This window comes from Dama dama, chromosome X (assembly GCF_033118175.1).
Source record: "Dama dama isolate Ldn47 chromosome X, ASM3311817v1, whole genome shotgun sequence".
NCBI lineage: Eukaryota > Metazoa > Chordata > Mammalia > Artiodactyla > Cervidae > Dama > Dama dama.
The window spans coordinates 51,805,550-51,813,726 of record NC_083714.1 but is presented as its reverse complement, the minus strand read 5'-3'; the positions used below and the strand labels follow the sequence as shown (position 1 = coordinate 51,813,726).

The following is an 8,177-nucleotide window of genomic DNA, read 5'->3' as shown; positions in this document are numbered from 1 at the left end:
TCATTACCATCACCTCTCACAGAATGAACCCAGCTTCCCAAAGCCCCAAACCACCCTGACTCAGGCACCGACACTCAAGTGCTCCTCCTGGACCCTGCCCCAGGTTGCCCTCTTCTGTGGAACTAGGGGATGTCTCTCCGCCTTCCTCATGTGACTGCAGCTCTTAGATCATCACTCTAAGTGTTGGGGTGTCCTGCTTCTCCTAGTGTCCCCACTGCTAACACAGGGCCTTCCACAGAGCACAGGCTCCATGAAGGTCTGTGGAATAAATGAGCCAGAGTGGGGCACTTATTAAGTCAGATCAGGCTTTTGGTACTTTCTTAAATAATAACTTGAAAAAATCCAACTGAACAGAGATAGTTTAGCTGTATAAAATGACAGACAAGAAGTATAGAGGAACTCACCTCAAATACATTTTATTTCTTAATTCTTACTATGTAATGTCATATTTCCAAAATAGTTATATTCCAATTCCATGTAATCTTGTTCAGGGTCACAAAATAAAATCAAAGTGTTCACAATCACTTTTATGAAACGGAAAAACTCTTGTTCTTGAACTGGGTAAGCACAAACACACTGTGATCAACGCTACTGACATAGTTAAGACACTGAAGCTCATTAAGCCTCCTATTAAAAGGAATAACATTTGAAAAATTCCTAAAGGAAACAGAAGTGAATCTCCATGTCATTGTAGAGAACAGGAACCAAAGATGCTACACATCAGTTTCCCCAAGTAGCCCAGGCCATCACGACTGAGAAGGCTGAATGTTCCCTCTTCAAACAGAGATCAGCCTCCCTTCCTGCCCCCCGAACAAGCTGCTAGACATGGGCCTGAAAGGAGCCAGGCTGCTGCTCTGGCTCAGGGCCCCCCTTCCTCCTCCCTCACACCTTTGCACACCGGGGTGGGAAGAACCTGGGACCCCTTGCATTGACCCTGCGCAGATAGTCCTTGACTTGCTGGTTGCTGGTCTCTACATAGGCCCAGAGACCCCACAGGAACTCATAGCGAGCAGGGTGGCTGTAAGGCACCTGACAGTACTGCAGGTACCCCACCTGCACCCACACTTGGGTCAGCAGTTCCTTGGGCTCCCCATAGACATAGTGCTCTATCCCAGCAAATACCCCTATCTTGCTGAGTGCTCCCTAGACCTTCTCCTCATGGACCCGGTCCCCTGCTAGGAGAATCAGGCTCAGGGCCGTCATCAGGAGGCCGGCCTTTGGCATGCTCTGCCCATCCCTCTGCATCTCATTGAGGGTGAAGCCCAGGGTAGGGACCATGACATAGATGTGCTCTCTGTGGTCCACCTCTTTCATATCCAGGCAAAAGACCAGCTACAGACACTGCATGGCTTTATGGAAGACCACCGGGAAGTGAGCCTGGTTATCCCTGAGGACAGTATTCAGCATTTCAGCCTGGAAAATCGGCTCCTTGGTGCCATACATAAGGAGCAGGAACTCCAGTAGTTCAGACGTCATCACATTCAGAGCCTGCTTGAGCAAGATCTCTGCATCCACGGCAGCAGAGGAAGATGAGACTGGAGGGGAAGAGGGCAGAGGGGTTGAGGCATCCTTCGCCTTAGCTCCCAGGAGCAGTGCCTCCACGGGGCCCTGGGGCTGGATTTGGCCTGAAGGTGTCCTTGGGACTGCAGAGCTCATTCATTGGGACCACGTGCATGATGACTGGGGTCTTGTGCCCAGTGAGGGTGTGGCAGTGGAGACCACTGACCTGGGAAAGAGAGAGAGTGTGAATGGTCTCAGTTGTGAAATGGGCCATGGGTGGCGATTGTCCCATCCACCATGTTGAAACCCCGTCATTTTCACAAGGTCCCCAGACTCTCTGAGACTCGGATGTCAGAAAATCCTGCACATGGTCGTCCCGCCCGGGGACTCAGTTCTCCCTCAGGTACCTCACCTTGCCTCCAGTCCAGACCTGGGATTCTCGCCTCTCCAAAACTGAAGCCCCGCCCATTGTACCAGGGTCCCAGTCTCTCCAAGTCCTGGATATCAGGAAGTCAGACCATGCCTGTATCGCTCATTCTACCCCACTGTTGCCCTGGGCTGACAACAGAGATGGGTGACTCTGAGGTCTCCTCTGATTGCAGTCCATGGTACCCTAGTCCTCCCTCAGGGTCCTCAACTTGACACACCACAGGATCTGGGAATCGGCCCACCTGAGTCCCCACCTCATATGCAAAGTCCCCAGTCTGAGACCAGGATGTCAGGAAGCCCTCCCCCTGTTTCAGGACCCCAAGCTGAGATCCGGATATCAGGAAGTGAGACCACATATGTTGGGCTCATCCTACCCCTGGGCCACCAAGGAGCGACAGCAGCAAAAGGCTTCTCCGAGGTCTCTGATTGGGTTCCATGGTCCTTTCAGTCCTCCCTCAGGATCCTCAGCTTGACTCCCTGCCTGAGCTGGGATTCTTCCCTCTACCCATCTTAGGCCACTCGCCCATACCAGAGCCCCAGTCTCACTGATACTCAGATGTCTAGAAATACGGCATGTATTCATCTCACCCAAGTCCTCTCAGTTCAGTTGAGTTCAGTGCAGTAGCTCAGTCGTGTCCGACTCTTTGCAGCCCCATGAACCACAGCATGCCAGGTCTCCCTGTCTACCACCAACTCCCGGAGTCCACACAAACCCATGTCCATCGAGTCGGTGATGCCATCCAACCATCTCATCCTCTATCGGCCCCTTCTCCTCCTGCCCTTAATCTTTCCCAGCATCAGGGTCTTTTCCAATGAGTCAGCTCTTTGCATCAGGTGGTCAAAGTACTGGAGTTTCAGCTTCAGCATCAGTCCTTCCAATGAACACCCAGGACTGATCTCCTTTAGGATGGACTGTTTGGATCTTCTTGCAGTCCAAGGAACTCTCAAGAGTCTTCTCCAACACCACAGTTCAAAAGCATCAATTCTTCGGTGCTCAGCTTTCTTTATAGTCCAACTCTCACATCCATTCATGACCACTGGAAAAACCATAGCCTTGACTAGACAGACCTTTGTTGGCAAAGTAATGTCTCTGCTTTTTAATATGCTGTCTAGATTGGTCATAACTTTCCTTCCAAGGAGTAAGTGTCTTTTAATTTCATGGCTGCAATCACCATCTGCAGTGATTTTGGAGCCCAGAAAAATAAAGTCAGCCACTATTTCCACTGTTTCCCCGTCTATTTACCATGAAGTGATGGGATCAGATGCCATGATCTTAGTTTTCTAAATGTTAAGCTTAAAGCCAACTTCTTCACTCTCCTCTTTCACTTTCATCAAGAGGCTCTTTAGTTCTTCTTCACTTTCTGCTATAAGGGTGGTATCATCTGCATATCTGAGGTTATTGATATTTCTCCCAGCAATCTTGAGTCCAGCTTGTGCTTCCTCCAGCCCAGTGTTTCTCATGATGTACTTTGCATATAAGTTAAATAAGTAGGGTGACAATATACAGCCTTGACGTACTCCTTTTCCTATTTGGAACCAGTCTGCTATTCCATGTCCAGTTATAACTGTTGCTTCCTGACCTGCATACAGGTTTCTCAAGAGGCAGGTCAGGTGGTCTGGTATGCCCATCCCTTTCAGAATTTTCCACAGTTTATTGTGATCCATGCAGTCAAAGGCTTTGGCACAGTCAATAAAGCAGAAATAGATGTTTTTCTGGAACTATCTTGCTTTTTTGATGATCCAGCAGATGTTGGCAATTTGATCTCTGGTTCCTCTGCCTTTTCTAAAACCAGCTTGAACATCTGGAAGTTCATGGTTCACGCCCACTCAATAATGGGGTCCAGAGTCCCCACAGTCCTCCCTCAGGGTCCTCACCCAGACTCTTTTAGAACCTAAGATCCTCCCCTTCAGCCTCTGAGGCCCCTCCCCTTATATCAAGTCTCCAGTGTCTCTGCGACCTTGTGCTCATGCTGCCACCAGGGTCTCCCTGGGCTAAAATTAGTGACGATCTGTTTGTCCTGGGGTCCCAGCACCCCGCTCAGAGGTCTACCTTGACTCCTAGCATAGCTGGCCTCCTTCATTCTGCTGACCTGAACCCGAGCTCCATGACCCAGGCCCTTACTTCTCCCCTTCCAGAGGGATCAGTGATGTCACATATGACATCATATCCAATGAATATTCAAGGTTGATTTCCTTTAGGATTGACTGATTTGATCTCCTTGCTGTCCAAGGGACTCTCAAGAGTCTTCTCTAACACCACAGTTCTAAAGCATCAATTCATCAGTGCTCAGCCATAAGAGTTGATCCTGTAGGAGTGCTGTCCATTTCACTGTTTAATCCTCATTCATATTGATGAATACATTTCACATGTCTATGTGGTGTGTGTCAGATATGTATGTATAATATGTGCTTAGATTATGTTTTCCTCATAGCTCAGTTGGTAAAGAATCCAAATGCAATGCAGGAGACCCGGTTCAATTCCTGGGATGGGAAGATCTGCTGGAGAAGGGATAGGCTACCCATCTCAGTATTCTTGGGCTTCCCTTGTGGCTCAACTGGTAAAGAATCCTCCTGCAATGTGGGAGACCTGGGTTTGATCCCTGGGTTGGGAAGATGCCCTGGAGAAGGGAAAGGCTACCCACTCCAGTAATCTGGCCTGGAGAATTCCATGGACTCTATAGTCCATGGGGTCACAAAGAGTCAGACCCGACTGAGCGACTTAAAAAAAAAAAAAAAAAATTATGTGCTTATATACTCATACATGGACAAACCACAATGTCTGTACTAAACATGTATATGTGGGTGTACATTTGGATTTTTAGCTATATATTAATTTTTGGACTACACTGCTGCTTCTCAATTGCTTCAGTCATGTCCAACTTTTTGCAGCCCCATGGACTGTAGAACGCCAGCTCCTCTGTCCATGGGATTCTCTAGGCAAGAATACTGGAGTGGTTTGCTGTTTCCTTCTCCAGGGGATCTTCTTGACCCAGGGACTGAACTCGAGTCTCTTGCATCTCCTGCATTGCAGGCAGATTCTTTTACCACTGTGCCACCATATATATACTTAATTTGTTAAAGCGTATCTGCTATTACTGTTTGGATCTATCTCATACTCCAGTCCTATTTAGTCTGTTCTTTGTATCTGTTGAGATACTACTTTTTAAAGAAAGGTCAGTCCTTTGCTAGCTGGTGTGTCAGGTGGATATTTGCACAGACTCAGGAAACAGTTTGGTTCAGTTCAGTCGCTCATTCGTGTCTGACTCTTTGTGACCCCATGGACTGCAGCATGCCAGGCCTCCCTGTCCATCACCAACTCTGGAAGCTCACTCAAGCTAATGTCAATCGAGTCAATGATGCCATCCAACCATCTCATCCTCTATCGTCCCCTTCTCTTCCCGCCTTCAATCTTTCCCAGCATTAGAGTCTTTTCCAATGGGTCAGTTCTCTGCATCAGGCGGCCAAAGTATTGGAGCTTCAGCTTCAGCACCAGTCCTTCCAATGAATATTCAGAATTGATTTCCTTTAGGATTGACCGGTTGGATCTCCTTGCAGTCCAAGGGACTCTCAAGAGTCATCTCCAACACCACAGTTCAAAAACATCAATTCTTCAGCGCTCAGCTTTCTTTATAGTCCAACTCTCGCATCCATACATGACTTTTGGAAAAATCATAGCTTTGATTAGATGGACCTTTGTTGGCAAAGTGATGTCTCTGCTTTCAGTTGCCTCAATTAATCTACCTTTACAGCTGTCCAAGTGTTACCCCAGGGTATTTATACCTATGGTCTGGGGCCACCTCAGTTTAGTGCAATGAAATTGGTCCAAAGTTTAAAATCTTGTCTCCTTACCCATACCACCCTCTGCACCTATGCAGCCCAGAGCTCCTCCCTAACTTCCCCTCTGCTCCCCACCCTGTCCCCCAAACCCAAGATCCAGCTCCGCACAGTCTTCACTGTTCCTCAGGGCTTTCTCCTGCTATGTTGTTTAGATATAGTTTATAACTATGTTTTAAAAAAGACTTTTAAAATATAATTTTATTTATTTATTTATTTATTTTTGGCTGTTCTGGGTCTTCGTTGCTGCACGGGCTTTACTCTAGTTGTGGAGAGCAGGGGTTACTCTCTAGTTGTGATGCAAAGGCTTCTCACTGCTGTGGCTTCTCTTGTTGTGGAGCAGGGGCTCTAGGTACTTGGGCTTCAGTAGCTGCAGCTCATGGGCTCTAGTGAAAGTCACTCAGTCTTGTCTGACTCTTTGCAACTCCATCGGTTATACAGTCCATGGAATTCTTCAGGCCAAAATACAGTAGTCGGTAGTCAATTCATTTTCCCATGGGCTCTAGGGCAATAGTTGTAGCACACCGGCTTAGTAGCTCCACAGCATGTGAAATCTTCCTGGATCAGGGATAATACCCATATCTCCTGCATTGGTAGGTGGATTCTTTACCACTGAGCCATCAGGGAAACCCAAGACTTTTTTATTTTTATTTTTTACAGCACTTTTCCATGAACACAAAAATAGAGACATGGTACGGCGATTTTCCGTTTACTTCCTGGCTCCAAACAAACATACCCTTCTCTGTTATTAAGAACCACACCAGACTGGTACATTCATTATAGCTGAGGAACTTACACTGATATGTCATAATCACCTAGAGATTATAGTTTGCACTAAGATTCTCTCTTGGCATTGTATATTCTATTAGTTTGGACAATTGTAAATGAAATTGCGCTTTCTAGATGTACCAAAGTTTATCCTTTCACTGACTCAAGGATGTCTGGTTTGCATCTATGTTTTGACAATAATAAGTAAAGTCGCTAAAAACATTCATGTGTAAGTTTTTGTGTGGACATAAGTTCTCAAGTCTTTTGGGTAAAGACCCATATGGTTGCTGGACCATACAGTAAGAGCATGTTTAGTTTTATAAGAAACTGCCAAGCTATCTTCCAACATGCCTGTGCCATTTTGTATTCTCACCAACAATGAATGGGAGTTCTCAATGGTACAAATACTCAACAGAGTGTGGTGTTGTCCCAGGAGCAGAGTTTGGCCATTCTAATAGGTATATAGATATTCTGTGTGTGTGCCTGGGTGTGTGACATCATCAAGTGACTTCTCAGGTTGACTGATCACTAGGGATCAAGCTGGGAAAGGCACAGCCAGCCTAAAGCATTTTAGAGTCCTACCCGAACCATCAGGAGGCAACTTTGAGCACATTATGTTTGCAGGTTCATGTTCTCTGGACATAATTCCTATTCTGACTACTTTCCAGAAGGAAAAGCTGAAAACAAAACTAAAAATATTAGAGAAAACAGCACGTTAGGATCAGAAATGGGTAACTCAGAGTGTTACACACCTTGAAGGATTTTGTGAGAGGAAGAATGGTTTCAAATAATGGGGTGTAGAGGAGACCCTTCAGTTCCAGGCTGTGCAGGGGAGATTTGGAATGAGGTTCCACACCCAAGGAAACATGCACTTGGGAGAAGAGGTGGTAGGTCCAAGGCAGAAACTTTCCCTAGACATTCAATGGGTCCCCCGGGAAGACCCTCTTTTTCAGAGCCTTGTGGAGGGGATTTGGATCAGGATAGTCCATCTGGAGGTCTTTATGCTCCTCCTCCTGGCCATTTCCCACAGCCCAGAGCATTTGCCTTGCCCTGGGCCAGGACTGTGACCATCACCCTTGCTCGGTCTAGACAAGTTATGCCATATTTACCATTCCCCATAAAAGATTTTCAGGGAGAAAAGAAAAACTGAATCAATCAATGAACATGAGGTTCTGAAGATATGTACTGGTTCGGAACCTTCACAATGTTGGGGAAAGTACATCTCTGACCCTCAGGAACAATAGCTACATCCACTGACCAAGCTTTTTACAGACAGGTCACATCAAATGGGAACTCACACCAATGCTTTCACCTTGTGCTGTTATGAGGCCCATTTTACAGCTGGAGAAATCCAGACTTTGAGTGTCCATGATTTCACTGGGTAGCAGGATATGTATTCAAACTGAGCTTCCTGTGGGTGCAAAGCCTCGTCCCCCTAGGGGCCTGAATTGTCTCCCTGACAGTCAAGGGGAATCCAGCTGTCCTCCCACCTGATGCCTCAGGTCACATAATGGAGAAAACACAGGGAAGCCAGGCATCATTGCCCATGAGAGACTGACACAGGATTTTGCCCACATGGCCTCCTTAGTGAGAGGGTAACAGGCAGGAAGGCCAGAGGTCTCCAAACGGAGGAAATAGGCTGCAAG

General features: G+C 46.9%; 1 pseudogene; it reads right to left on the bottom strand.

Moving 5' to 3' along the window:
- Window positions 1-882: 882 nt before the first annotated feature.
- On the bottom strand, window positions 883-1,675 carry LOC133052641 (melanoma-associated antigen 10-like; annotated as a pseudogene).
- Between the last annotated feature and the right edge of the window lie 6,502 nt (window positions 1,676-8,177).